The 16,038-nt window shown below is 41.7% G+C and overlaps 1 protein-coding gene across 1 annotated transcript in view; it reads left to right on the forward strand.

Annotated features, from left to right (window-relative positions):
- The window catches only part of CCDC40 (coiled-coil domain containing 40), a 282,644-nt gene that overhangs the window by 196,282 nt on the left and 70,324 nt on the right, over window positions 1–16,038 (forward strand). The window lies entirely within an intron of this gene.

The following is a 16,038-nucleotide window of genomic DNA, read 5'->3' on the forward strand; positions in this document are numbered from 1 at the left end:
GTTATTAAACTCTTAAATTAGTAGTATCATACTAACGTACCAACCAACTTTATGTGCGTGTTATACGCCGATACACCCCCAGGAAAGGCAGGGGGAGAGAGGCTGTAGCTGCCCGCTTCTCTCCCCCTGCCTTTCCTGGGGTCTAGAGCGCTGCTGCCGACCCTTCTCTCCCCCTGGCTATCGGCGCCGCTGCCCGTTCTGTCCCCCTGACTATCGGTGCCGGCCAGGGGGAGAGAAAGGGTAGCGGCACCCATTGCCGGCGCCGCCGCCCCGTTGCCTCCCCCCATCCCCGGTGGCATAATTACCTGGGTCGGGTCCGCGCTGCTGCAGGCCTCCGGCGTGCGTCCCCGGCATTGTTGCTATGCGCTGCACGGCGCGGCGCATGACGTCAGTGCGCCGTGCCGTGCATAGCAACGACACAGGGGACGCGCGCCGGAGGCCTGCAGCAGCGCGGACCAGACCCAGGTAATTATGCCACCGGGGATGGGGGGAGGCAAGGGTGCAGAGGCGCCGGCAATGGGTGCCGCTGCCCCTTCTCTCCCCCTGGCTGTCGGCGCCGCTTCTCTCCCCCTGACTATCGGCGCCGGCACCGATAGTCAGGAGGACAGAACGGGCAGCGGCGCCGAAAGCCAGGGGGAGAGAAGGGCCGGCAGCAGCGCTCTAGACCCCAGGAAAGGCAGGGGGAGAGAAGCGGGCAGCCACGGCCTCTCTCCCCCTGCCTTTCCTGGGGGTGTATCGGGGTATACACGCGCACACAAGCACCCTCATTTTACCATGGATATTTGGGTAAAAAACTTTTTTAACGTGTTATAGGCCGGTTGTTACGCCGAGCGCTCCGGGTCCCTGCTCCTCCCCGGAGCGCTCGCACCTCTCTCTGCAGCGCCCCGGTCAGACCCGCTGACCGGGAGTGCTGCACTGACACTGCCGGCGGGGATGCGATTCGCATAGCGGGACGCGCCCGCTCGCGAATCGCATCCCAAGTCACTCACCTTTCCCAACCCCCGGCTGTCATGTCCTGGCGTGTGCAGCTCCGCTCCTTAGGGCGCGCGCGCCAGCTCTCTAAGATTTAAAGGGCCAGTGCACCAATGATTGGTGCCTGGCCCAATCAGCTTAATTAGCTTCCACCTGCTCCCTGGCTATATTACCTCACTTCCCCTGCAATTCCCTGCCGGATCTTGTTGCCTTGTGCCAGTGAAAGCGTTTAGTGTTGTCCAAAGCCTGTGTTCCAGATCTTCTGCTATCCACATTGACTACGAACCTTGCCGCCTGCCCCGACCTTCTGCTACCTTCTGACCTTGCCTCTGTCTAGTCCTTCTGTCCCACGCCTTCTCAGCAGTCAGCGAGGTTGAGCCGTTGCCGGTGGATACAACCTGGTTGCTACCGCCGCAGCAAGACCATCCCGCTTTGCGGCGGGCTCTGTTGAAAACCAGTAGCAACTTAGAACCGGTCCACCGACACGGTCCACGCCAATCCCTAGCTGACACAGAGGATCCACTTCCAGCCTGCCGAATCGTGACACCGGTGCGTGGTATACCCCGATAAATACGGTACATCCTGTTTAGTGTGAAATCTATTTACATAGTTCTTAAGGTTGAGTCCATCAAATTATACCTATAACCTTATTTTGTCCTTCCTGCGTTGATCCAGAAGAAGGCTAAAAATTCCTTCCTGACTTCCTACCCTCTATCAGAATAAATCCCTGGATCAATGTTCTGTCCCTATAAATTTACTATCCATAACCTGTAATGTTATTACTCTCCAGAAACACATCCAGGCCCCTTTTGAACACTTTTATTGTTTTCACCATGACCAGGGCCGGACTTGGACCAAATATAGGCCCGGGCATTTTTAGACTAAGCAGCCTATTTTGGTCATGGGTGTGGCTATGTGAAGGCAGTGGCCAAATGTTAATCATAGTTGGGTATAATAGGGTACATAACGGAAAATTTATATATATATATGTTGGCACCCCTGACTTTTTTCAAGAAAATTAAGTATTTCTCACAGAAAATGGTTGCGATAACACATGTTTTGCTATACACATGTTTATTCCCTTTGTGTGTATTGGAACTAAAACCAAAAAAGAGAGGAAAAAAAAGCTAATTGGACATAATGTCACACCAAACTCCAAAAATGGGCTGGACAAAATTATTGCCACCAACTTAATATTTGGTTGCACACCCTTTGGAAAAAATAACTGAAATCAGTCCCTTCCTATAACCATCAATAAGCTTCTGTGACGCTCTGCGCTTCGGCCACAAGCACTGACCATGAGCGCAGAGTCTCTGTCTCCGTCTGCTGTCGGGGCAGGGATTCGTATCGTGGGATGTGCCCGCATGCAAATCCCGACCCGTCACTCACCATGTACAGCCGCCGCCTCCTCTCTTGTGTCCGAGCTCCGGCGCGCACGCGTCCCCGTCTCTTAGGGTGCGCGTGCGCCAGAGCTCTGAAGTTTAAAGGGCCAGTACGCCCATAATTACTGTTAGCACCTGACACTACCTTATAAAATCCCTGCACCTCCCACACTTCCCTGCCGGATCTTCCCTAGCCTGAAATTAAGTGTTCCCTATAGCCTGTTAGCCTTACCCGTGTATCCAGACCTTCCGCTACGTTATTAGACTCCGAACCTTAGCCGCCTGCCTTGACCTTCTGCTAGGTTTGACTACGCTACTGCCCTGTCTTCGGTACCTGGCCCTGCCCAGCTACCTGTGTGGTTGAGCCGTGTCGGGGGTAGCGACCTGTGTGTTGCCTGCCGTAGCAAGCCCATCCTACCTTGCGGTGGGCTCTGGTGAAAACCAGCGGCACTCTAGACTACGCTCCCCGATATGGTACTTGTCATAAGCAACACAGGTTAGGGGATCCACATCCAGCTTTGTTACAGCAAGATCCGGTTATGGATCCCGCTGAGGTTCCTCTGCCTGATAGTTCGGATCTCGCTTCCATCGTGGTGCTCCAGTCTCAGCAGTTGGCCCAGCAGGCACAGCAGTTGAGCCAGTTATCCACCATGATGCAGCAGTTGCTATCTGCACAGCAGCAACTGCCACAGCCACTGCCTCCTCCTGCTCCAGTGGTACCTCCCGTTCCTGCAGTCGTCTCTGGATCAAGACTCCGCCAGTCTCTTCCCGAGAAATATGAGGGGGATCCCAAGTCCTGTCGTGCTTTCGTGAGGCAGTGCTCCATGCACATTGAACTCATGGCGGATCAGTTCCCTAAGGAACGAGCAAAGGTGGCCTTCATCCTCAGTATTTTATCTGGAAGGGCTTTGGCCTGGGCAACTTGCTTTGGGATCGCAGTGATGCTCTCACTACCAATCTCCAGGCATTCCTGGCGGAATTTCGGGGTGTCTTCGAAGAAACTACTCGAGCTTCCTCCGCTGAGATGGCATTGGTGAGTCTTACTCAGGGCAACTCCTCTGTGGGCGAGTATGCTATTCGGTTTCGTACCCTGGCATCGGAGTTAGCATGGGATGATGAAGCTCTCTATGCCACCTTCAAGAGAGGACTGTCTAGTCAAATCAAGGATGTCCTTGCAGCCCAGGAATTGCCATCTAATCTGAATGACCTTATACAGCTGGCCTCCTGGATTGATATCCGTTTCTGAGATCAACATGAGGAACTATGAGTCTGCACGACCTCGGCACTCTCCTCGTCTGGCTCCTGTCTTCCACCAACCACCACAATCTTCTCCCTTGCCGCAGTGGAGGCTATGCAGGTGGATCGGTCTTACCTGACCCCGCAGGAAAGGACTCGCCGATGAACTGAGAATCTGAAGTCTTCTGAAGTGCATGACCATGAATCTCCTCCGCAGCACATTATTTCTCTTGAACGTCTCATCTCAGTAGCTCCTGCAAGTCTTCAGCATCTGCCTTATATCCCCGTATGAAGCTCTGAGTCTTGAAATGGGGACATTCTTCTCTTCTGGCTGGCCATCCCGGAATTTGTAAAACCCTACAGCTCATCTCCAGACAATACTGGTGGCCTACCTTAAACGGGATTTCGTTGACTTTGTCTGGTCCTGTTCAGTCTGTGCTCGGGACAAGACCCCTCGTTCCAAGCCAGCGGGACTTCTTCAGCCCTTGCCAGAGCTTCCCTGGACCAATTTTTCCATGGACTTCATTAAGGATTTTCCATCTTCCCATGGCAAAACAGTCATCTTGGTGGTAGTGGATCGATTTTCTAAAATGGCTCATTTTGTACCGTTATCCAGACTTTCTCAGAGCGACATGAGGAACTACGCCAAGAAAGGGAGTCTGAACGACCTCTGCGCTCTGCGTTCGTTCCCTGGCATCGGAGTTAGCATGGGATGATGAAGCTCTCTATGCCACCTTCAAGAGAGGACTGTCTAGTCAAATCAAGGATGTCCTCGCAGCCCGAGAATTGCCATCTAATCTGAATGACATTATACAGCTGGCCTCCCGGATTGATATCCGTTTCTCAGAGCAACATGAGGAACTACGCCAAGAAAGGGAGTCTGCACGACCTCTGCGCTTTCCTCGTCTTGCACCTGTCTTCCACCAACCACTGCAATCTTCTCCCTTGCCTCCCGCAGTGGAGGCTATGCAGGTGGATCGGTCTCGCCTGACCCTGCAGGAAAGGACTCGCCGATGAACTGAGAATCTGAAGTCTTCTGAAGTGCATGACCATGAATCTCCTCCGCAGCACATTATTTCTCCTGAACATCTCATCTCTGTAGCTTCTGTAAGTCTTCAGCATCTGCCTCCCGGATAGACTTACTTATCTCCCCATATGAAGCTCTGAGTCTTGAAATGGGGACATTCTTCTCTTCTGGCTGGCCATCCTTGAATTCGTCAAATGTGGAATCTTCTATGTATGTGGGTGTTATCTTGGTGAGTGGTTGAAAAGGGTGGTCCACCCACTCCCCAAGGCTCCCCACATACATAGAAGATTCAAAACACACCATCAATATCTTGGAAAATATTCCTTGGAGTGGCGAGTTGTCATGGGTAACCTGCGATGTCATAGGGCTATACCCGTCCATCCCCTGGTCAAACGGCCTGGAGGCTCTATCCATACATTTGGATAGATACAGTACATACTCCTCTGGTCTGAGGGAATTCATCGTCATCGCAACAGAATTTTTGCTTAAACACAATTATTTCATGTTCGATAGCGATTACTACCTTCAGACCAGGGGAGCCTCCATGGGTGCGAAATATTCTCCATCCTTAGCAAACATATTTATGTTTCACTGGGAGTCGTAGTTCATTTTTAGTGACACTAACCCGTACATGAGCTCCATTTATTGGATAGAGCGGTTCATAGATCATATTCTAATAATTTGGAAAAAATACTGAAAATGAATTTAGGGACTTTGTCCAGTATATAGGAACTAATGATCTCAATTTAGGATTTACATCTAATTATGACAAGAACAGAATTAATTTTTTAGATCTCACTTTGGTGGGTGGAGAGAATACTATAGAGATTTTACCATACAGGAAGGAAACTGCCACTAATTCTATTGTGCGTGCCTCTTCTTGCAATCCCAGGCATGTACTGAGCAACATACCATTTGGCGAATTGTGTAGATTAAAAAGGAACATGCTCCAGGGTAGATGAATTTAATACAGCAGCAGCAGACCTATGTGATAGGCTGAAAAATAGGGGCTATAGTGTATCTGTTTTGAGTCAGGCACAGAGGAAGATTAATGATATAGATCGCAAAGAATTGGTAGCTTATTCGAGGAGAGGGCATGTTGACAGTGGGTCATTCAATGCAGGAGGGAAGATTAGTAAATTCAAGTCCAATAAATGTAATAAACCATATTTCTTTACATCCTATAGTGTCCAGTTTAATAAGATCAAAAGAATTATCAATAGGTACATTCCCGTATTAGAGACAGATCCAGTGCTAAAAAATGTTGTGGCAGAGGGCATTTCAGTGGTATCTAGGAGGGGCCCCTCCATAGGGTCGAAGGTATCCCCAAGCCTTTTTAGGAGCGAGGATCGAGCAACAAGTAGTGAAAATTGGCTCAGTTCGAAAGGTAATTGGAAATGCGGGCATAATAGATGTATCACTTGTGAATTTATGGTTAACACGGATAATGTAACTTCGTGCAGCACAGGAAAGACATACAACATATGTAGCTACATAAACTGTAATACCAAAAATATAGTGTATGTAGCAACCTGCCCTTCATGCAAAATCCAATATGTTGGGTGCTCAAGTAACCCTCTAAAAGTAAGATTCAGAAAGCTTGTGTCCGACATTAAAAGTAACATAACAGGTATTTCCATGCTATCGCGACATTTTAGGGAAACACACGAGGGAAATGCAACCAGCCTTCGAGTCTCAGGGATTGAGAAAATATCCCTGGGTCCGAGGGGAGGGGACCTCAGAAATAGGATGTTTAAACGAGAAACTTATTGGATGTTTCTTTTAGGAACTAGATACCCCCAAGGTTTAAATAAGAGAATGGATATGTTGTTGACCTGTCCATGATGTGAGATGTGTAAGGGTATACATGTGCTCATTGTTACCACCTGGTCCAAGATCACGTAAATGAATTATAAGAATTATTAATAAACCAAAATATAATGAATTTATTACAATTTAATCTGAACCATAATTTAATTTAAACTCAAAAGTAGGGACAAAATAATATAGAATCGCACTAAATTAACATGAAAATATAATATATGAATACCAATAATATATATATAAAAAATATAAAAAAAATTATTACATATAGATACTATACCCATAGATTTGGTTTGTGAAATAAATTAAATATAATGGTGACGGACAGACGTTTAACATGGACACTTGTTCCAACAATTTATAATATTTAGTGAATGTGTGACAATATAGTTCAAAATGTCAAGGATCACAGTTTATGGAGGCCAACGCATCCCCCAAAAAATCTGAATTTGATAGTTTTGCCTCCTGCTAATGTTTGTATGCTGGTACAATACAAAATTAATTTTTCCAGTTTACGTTTCAAATGTGTAATGTACATACAAATCTGTATGTCCAGTTCACACAGGGATTTCATGCACTGCGGTTTTCCCCCCTTTCCCTTTTCAAAATCATTATTTTGCTAGGTGGGTTGCAATTGATATATAATTTGGTAATCTGTAGCAAGGTGTGAGCCGCTCACCACATGCACGCCCTTCTCACCACCTGTGCCGTAGACCGGCTGGTACAGCCTCCAGCCTACTATTAGATAAGAACAAAGACAAGGTCCGGCACCAGGATGGTTGCAAATAAAAGCTTGCGTTATTGAAGATATCGCAGTACAAGGCAGGACATCTAATATAATTTGGTAATGGCATGGTTGTGTCCCAACTTGTAATGAGGAGTATAACCATATTGTCTTAAGGACATGTAATTTTAACGCAGTGCATGACATTTCCCTAATGTGTACGGACTAGTTGAGAATGATCATCCAAGAAACTTGTAGCTTCAGGTTTTACATTTGAATGATGGTAACTATTACGTGGTTGGTCATGTGACCAGCACTATGTGTATTTTAAGATGGTTTATGTGATTGTTTGTTAGTCTACGATTAAGCACGGTCAAGTGCGAAACACGTCAGACGTTCTGCTTTGTACTGCAATAACTTCAATAAAATAACACAATCTTTTATCTGTAACCATCCTGGTGCCGGACCTCGTCTTTGCTCACACATAACATACACATATATATATATATATATATATATATATATATATATATATATATATATAAAACCAAAAAATTATTGCAGCACTACTCAGCCTCAATGTGTGGGTGCCAGCGTCCAAAAACTTCTTGACCAAAAGTCCTCAGTTTAGACAGGATCCAACAATAACGCAGCACTCCAAAGAACGGTGAAAAAAAGTGTTGATTTATTCCTGTCACATCAGTACAAGCAACGTTTCTGCTCCTATGGAGCCATTTTCAAGCTTAGTGTCACACATCAGTAGGGGGTTTAAATACCCATGTGCATTAAACATCATACAAATTTCAATTAAGTGCTCATTACATAAAAACATTAAAATTGTATAAACAGTGTATACATACATCTTCCATTGTGTATATATCATAAATCTTCAGTGCATATTTCATATATTAAAGTGCAAATTAGTGCATATTAGTGTATATAAGTGTTTTAAAAACATAGCAGCGCTCGAAATTGAATGCTCCACTAACATAATATTAATACATAACAGCTGTATGATATAATTATACATATGATGTAATAAAGTAGGGAGTTTGACTCTTACCCGCTCTGTATTTGTTTAATGGCGTCCAGTGGCGTGGGTAAAAACATCACTGCGCCTGTGCAGGGAGCGATCCCGGTCCAGAGCTGTCGCGCGAACAAGTCACGTGACTGACCCTGGGTCATGTGATCGCTTCCGCATACTACTGCACTAAAAGCGTCGCCCGTTGTCCTGGTTCCCACCTGTGCTGATCAGCCCTGGTGTAAAGCAGAAAACAAATGCAGCGAACGCTATAAAGATATGTGCCAGACCTGAATATAAAGTTTAATCTATAAAAGCTTATGATGTATACTTGTTATTGACCTAATCTATATAGATCGTGCATGAAGGTCAGTCCGCTAACCAACAAGATTATTGAATAAAAAAATAAAGAATATATATATGAAAAATATATAAAAAAATATAAAAAAAATAAAAAATACAAAAAATTTATAAAAGAAAAAATAAGAAATAAAAAAATAATAAAGATAAAAATTTGAAAATTAAAGAAAATATAATAAATAAATATTCAAAAACTAAAATACACATAAAAAAATATAAATAAATAATATACAAAATTATAAAAAAAAAATATAAATAAATATCATTCCTTATTTATAAGGATCCCTTCCTTTTTTAGGGACAATTTTACACCCAGGCACACCTTACATTTACACCTCAGATACGCTCCTTTTGTGTAGGACTTTCATCCCTCGGAGTCATCTCTGATCTCCCAAGGGATGTCTGTCACCGGGGGACAGTGACATTGGGATTGTAGGGTCCCAACATGTCTCCGTCTACCCACCTACACCTTGGATGGAGCTTCTCTGCTGTTATAGCAGCATCAGTCTCACTCAATGTGGTCTGGGTTATCCATCAATGGTATATGAAAATAAAAAAATGATTAAAAAAAACAAAACAACAAACAAAATATAATAAAAATATTTTTTTTTTTTTAAAGAAAAAAAAGAAAAAAATAAAACAAAAAAGAAAAAAAGAGATTTTTTTTTTTCTACTGATAAATAGATGTGTGTTGAGACAGAGTCACCCACCAACTGTATAGGGGGACTCTCTCTCAATCACACATCAACCTGTTGGAGAGGGGAACTGACATGCATGCACACTGGACCAACCCAAATTCTGCAATATATATTACATTCAAGAAAGGCACATATTCTAAACATAAATCTTAAAGTTTAATAATCTCTAAAATTAACACCATACAGATGGTATACACAGAGCAGGTAATGTCTTCTCCTTGATGTTTCATCTTGAGGTAGATCTATAAAAATAGACAAACAGAAAAAATTGTAAAAATTAATATCCACGTTATACATTATATCTTATCAAATACTGTGTGTAACCACTTTTGGATTCAGAGTCAGAACCCTGTGTGGTCCCCCAGGTTATGCACTCTATGCCATATTCTAAATAATGTTAAAATCTACATTTAAACCTTTTGGTCTTAGTGAATCCAATTTATGAATCCACCACATTTCTCTCCTTTTTAATAATGCCAGTCTATCACCCCCTCTTGTTGGTGCTGGTACAAAATCAATCGCCATGAATTTCAAGTCTTTCTCGGAATGTTTGCACTCAATAAAATGTTTAGAAACTGGTACGTCAACTTTACCTTTCCTTATGCTATACCTGTGATTATGAATTCTAACTTTTAAACTCCATGTGGTCTGCCCCACGTATAGCTTCTTGCATGGGCACATAAGAAGATATATGACCCATGTAGAGTCACACGTGAGGAAGTACCTACATGTATGTACTTGTTCGGTTACTGGATGTGTGAATGTGGGTCCTTTCATCATCTGATTACAATTTATACAGGACAGGCAAGGGTATGATCCCATCCTCCTAGGGGTCAAATGTCTGCCCTGTTTTTTTCTCCGGTATGACCTCTGTTTTTACCAATTTATCCTTGATGTTCTGACCTCTCCTATAGGACATGAGTGGGCTAATTGAAAATTCATCAATCTCTTTCAAGCTGTTTCTCAATATAAACCAATGTTTATTTAATATTTTTACAATCTGTCCACTCATGTCGTGATAGGTAGAGGTAAAGGGAATACGTTTATTCTCAATTTTTGTTTTTTTCAACAATGTGGATTCTCTATCCAGAGTCTCCACCGTCTGTCTATGCTGATCTACCACCCTCCTCGGGTATCCTCTCACCAGGAAATTGTTTGTCATGGTTTCAAGAGATTGTTTCAGAGCATCTTCATTATCCACCACCCTTCTTGCCCTCAGCATTTGGCTGTAGGGCAATGATTTTATCATACTCCTAGGGTGGTGGCTATTGAAGTGTAACAGTGTATTTTTATCTGTTGGCTTTGTATATAGTTGTGTTGTCAATTTACCATCTACTTTCCTCACCAACACATCTAGAAAGCTCACTTCAGAGATAGAATATGTCATCGTAAAGTTAATATTTGGGTCCATACTGTTCAAGAATTTGTGGAATAGCTGTAACTCTTCCACTGACCCTTCCCATAGGAGGAAGATGTCGTCGATTAATCACCACCATCCCAGACATTGTCTGAAATGGTGGGATTCATAGACGACACCCTCCTCCAGGGTTGCCACAAATAGGTTTGCATACATTGGCGCCACATTCGGGTCGGGATGCTGTATTGAGTAAAGCATCCATTTTTTTGGACAGGGTCCTGAGACCTTTTGTTTTTCAGACAGCTTCATATGTCCATGATACCAATGATTTTTTGTCAAAAATTAAACCTATACAAATTACAGACCACACAGTCTTGGTTTCCTTGGATATATCAAGTTTGTATACTTCTATCTGTAATGAAAGGGGCTTGATGGCAGTAAAAAAGACATTGGCGACCTCAGACTTCCCCATGGCGGTTCAGGATTTTCTTTTACAACTTTTAAATCTTATTTTGAACAACAATTATTTTGTTTTTGACAACAAATATTACTTACAGTTAACCGGAACCGCCATGGGGACGAATGTGGCGCCAATGTATGCAAACCTATTTGTGGCAACCCTGGAGGAGGGTGTCGTCTATGAATCCCACCATTTCAGACAATGTCTGGGATGGTGGCGATTCATCGACGACATCTTCCTCCTATGGGAAGGGTCAGTGGAAGAGTTACAGCTATTCCACGAATTCTTGAACAGTATGGACCCAAATATTAACTTTACGATGACATATTCTATCTCTGAAGTGAGCTTTCTAGATGTGTTGGTGAGGAAAGTAGATGGTAAATTGACAACACAACTATATACAAAGCCAACAGATAAAAATACACTGTTACACTTCAATAGCCACCACCCTAGGTGTATGATAAAATCATTGCCCTACACCCGAGAAGGGTGGTAGATCAGCATAGACAGACGGTGGAGACTCTGGATAGAGAATCCACATTGTTGAAAAAACCAAAAATTGAGAATAAACGTATTCCCTTTACCTCTACCTATCACGACATGAGTGGACAGATTGCAAAAATATTAAGTAAACATTGGTTTATATTGAGAAACAGCTTTAAAGAGATTGATGAATTTTCAATTGGCCCACTCATGTCCTATAGGAGAGGTCAGAACATCAAGGATAAATTGGTAAAAACAGAGGTCATACCGGAGAAAAAAACAGGGCAGACATTTTTGACCCCTAGGAGGATGGGATCATACCCTTGCCTGTCCTGTATAAATTGTAATCAGATGATGAAAGGACCCACATTCACACATCCAGTAACCGAACAAGTACATACATGTAGGTACTTCCTCACGTGTGACTCTACATGGGTCATATATCTTCTTATGTGCCCATGCAAGAAGCTATACGTGGGGCAGACCACATGGAGTTTAAAAGTTAGAATTCATAATCACAGGTATAGCATAAGGAAAGGTAAAGTTGACGTACCAGTTTCTAAACATTTTATTGAGTGCAAACATTCCGAGAAAGACTTGAAATTCATGGCGATTGATTTTGTACCAGCACCAACAAGAGGGGGTGATAGACTGGCATTATTAAAAAGGAGAGAAATGTGGTGGATTCATAAATTGGATTCACTAAGACCAAAAGGTTTAAATGTAGATTTTAACATTATTTAGAATATGGCATAGAGTGCATAACCTGGGGGACCACACAGGGTTCTGACTCTGAATCCAAAAGCGGTTACACACAGTATTTGATAAGATACAATGTATAACGTGGATATTAATTTTCACAATTTTTTCTGTTTGTCTATTTTTATAGATCTACCTCAAGATGAAACATCAAGGAGAAGACATTACCTGCTCTGTGTATACCATCTGTATGGCGTTATTTTAGAGATTATTAATCTTCAAGATTTATGTTTAGAATATGTGCCTTTCTTGAATGTAATATATATTGCAGAATTTGGGTTGGTCCAGTGTGCATGCATGTCAGTTCCCCTCTCCAACAGGTTGATGTGTGATTGAGAGAGAGTCCCCCTATACAGTTGGTGGGTGACTCTGTCTCAACACACATCTATTTATCAGTAGAAAAAAATAAAATTCAAATCTCTTTTTTTCTTTTTTTCTTTTCTTTTTTTAATTTTTTAATTTTTTTAAAAAATATATATTTCTATTATATTTTGTTTGTTGTTTTGTTTTTTTTATCATTTTTTTATTTTCATATACCATTGATGGATAACCCAGACCACATTGAGTGAGACTGATGCTGCTATAACAGCAGAGAAGCTCCATCCAATGTGTAGGTGGGTAGACGGAGACATGTTGGGACCCTACAATCCCAATGTCACTGTCCCCCAGTGACAGACATCCCTTGGGAGATCAGAGATGACTCCGAGGGATGAAAGTCCTACACAAAAGGAGCGTATCTGAGGTGTAAATGTAAGGTGTGCCTGGGTGTAAAATTGTCCCTAAAAAAGGAAGGGATCCTTATAAATAAGGAATGATATTTATTTATAATTTTTTTATAATTTTGTATATTATTTATTTATATTTCTTTATGTGTATTTTAGTTTTTGAATATTTATTTATTATATTTTCTTTAATTTAATTTTCAAATTTTTATCTTTATTATTTTTTTATTTCTTATTTTTTCTTATATTAATTTTTTGTATTTTTTATTTTTAATTTTTTTATATATTTTTCATATATATATTCTTTATTTTTTTATTCAATAATCTTGTTGGTTAGCGGACTGACCTTCATGCACGATCTATATAGATTAGGTCAATAACAAGTATACATCATAAGCTTTTATAGATTAAACTTTATATTCAGGTCTGGCACATATCTTTATAGCGTTCGCTGCATTTGTTTTCTGCTTTACACCAGGGCTGATCAGCACAGGTGGGAACCAGGACAACGGGCGACGCTTTTAGTGCAGTAGTATGCGGAAGCGATCACATGACCCAGGGTCAGTCACGTGACTTGTTCGCGCGACAGCTCTGGACCGGGATCGCTCCCTGCACAGGCGCAGTGATGTTTTTACCCACGCCACTGGACGCCATTAAACAAATACAGAGCGGGTAAGAGTCAAACTCCCTACTTTATTACATCATATGTATAATTATATCATACAGCTGTTATGTATTAATATTATGTTAGTGGAGCATTCAATTTCGAGTGCTGCTATGTTTTTAAAACACTTATATACACTAATATACACTAATTTGCACTTTAATATATGAAATATGCACTGAAGATTTATGATATATACACAATGGAAGATGTATGTATACACTGTTTATACAATTTTAATGTTTTTATGTAATGAGCACTTAATTGAAATTTGTATGATGTTTAATGCACATAAGTATTTAAACCCCCTATTGATGTGTGACACTAAGCTTGAAAATGGCTCCATAGGAGCAGAAACGTTGCTTGTACTGATGTGACAGGAATAAATCAACACTTTTTTTCACCGTTCTTTGGAGTGCTGCGTTATTGTTGGATCCTATATATATATATATATATATATATATATATACACACATCATACATACATAATGCATAAATACATACTATATGCATACATACAAACATCATACATATATAATACATACATCCTACATACATTTGCACATAATACATACAGAAAGCCATAATATATACATATACACATCATACATAAATACATCCTACATACACACATCCTACATACATACATATATATATACATATATATATATATATATATATGTACTGTATGTTATGTATGTAGGATGTGTGTATGTAGGATGTATTTATGTATGATGTTCATATGTATATATTATGTATGTATGTATTATATATGTATGATGTTTGTTTCTATGCATTATGTGTATATATATATATATTTATACATATATATATACATACATAATGCATAAATACAAACATCATACATATACATACATAATATACACATGCACACATCATACATAAATACATCATACATCCATAATACATACATAATACACACCATACATATTACACACATCATACATACATTCCACCCCCCTCGCTTCCTCGGTCGCCTCACCCCCGGTCTGTGCACTTTTCTCACCTGCGGCAGCCATGTTGGGGTCAGAGGCCGGGCGCGTGCACTCCCATCTGCTGCAAACTTTGCACCATCGCCCACTTCTTCCTCACGCCAAGGAATGGACACCCGGCACCAGGAGTTGCGGCCAGGATCATCCCAGGAGTTGGAAGCAGACGTGCGCAGCTGCGGGGCAGCCCCTGCATCTGCCATTAGCGCAGCAGTGTGCACGGCCGGGGAAGGGGGGAGGAGCGGCCTGGAGGGGATAGAGCGGCCGGAGGACTGGGGGATAGAGCATCCGAAAGACTGGGGGGATAGAGCGGCCGGAGGGGATAGAGTGCCCACAGAGGGGGCTCGGCGTACCACCTGTGGCACGCGTGCCATAGGTTCGCTATCACTGGTATATGTGGTATATATATTTTTTCATAACATTTTGGGATTTTTCACCAAGAAAGGATGCAAGTTACCACAAAAATTTACCACTATGTTAAAGTAGAATATGTCACAAAAAAACAATCTCGGAATCAGAATAATAACTAAAAGCATCCCAGAGTTATTAATGTTTAAAGTGACAGTGGTCAGAATTGCAAAAAATGCCCGAGTCCTTAAGGTGAAAAAGGGCTAAGTCCTTAAGGGGTTAAGGAGTTAAAGGGGTACTCCGGTGGAAAACTTTATTTATTATTTTTTAAATCAACTGGTGCCAGTAAGTTAAACAGATTTGTAAATTACTTCTATTAAAAAATCTTAATCCTTCAAGTACTTATTAGCTGCTGAATTCTACAGAGGAAATTCTTTTCTTTTTGGCATACAGAGCTCGGTGCTGACATCATGATCACAGTGCTCTCTGCTGACTCCTCTGTCCATTATAAGAACTGTCCAGAGTAGGAGAAAATTACCATAGAAAACATATGCTGCTCTGGACAGTTATCAAAATGGACAGAGATGCCAGCAGAGAGCACTGTAGTCATGATGTCAGCAGAAAGCACTGTGTTCCAAAAAGAAAAGTATTTCCTCTGTTGTATTCAGCAGCTAACAAGTACTGGAAGGATTAAGATTTTTTAATAGAAGTAATTTACAAATCTGTTTAACTTTCTCGCACCTGTTGATTTAATAAATAAATAAATAAAAGTACCCCTTTAACTATCCTAATATAAACTGGGAGACTGAGTCCTGTGAATCTCATAAAGGAAACAGGTTTCTGACTATAGCTAAAGACAATTATCTGTCCCAAATGGTGCAGGGCCCAACAAGAGGCGGTGCCCTATTAGACTTAATATTAACCAACAGACCTGACAGAGTAACTAACGTGCAAGTAGAAGGACACCTAGTAAATAGTGATCATAATATAA

The sequence above is a fragment of the Hyla sarda genome, chromosome 13 (assembly GCF_029499605.1).
Source record: "Hyla sarda isolate aHylSar1 chromosome 13, aHylSar1.hap1, whole genome shotgun sequence".
Classification (NCBI taxonomy): Eukaryota; Metazoa; Chordata; class Amphibia; order Anura; family Hylidae; genus Hyla; species Hyla sarda.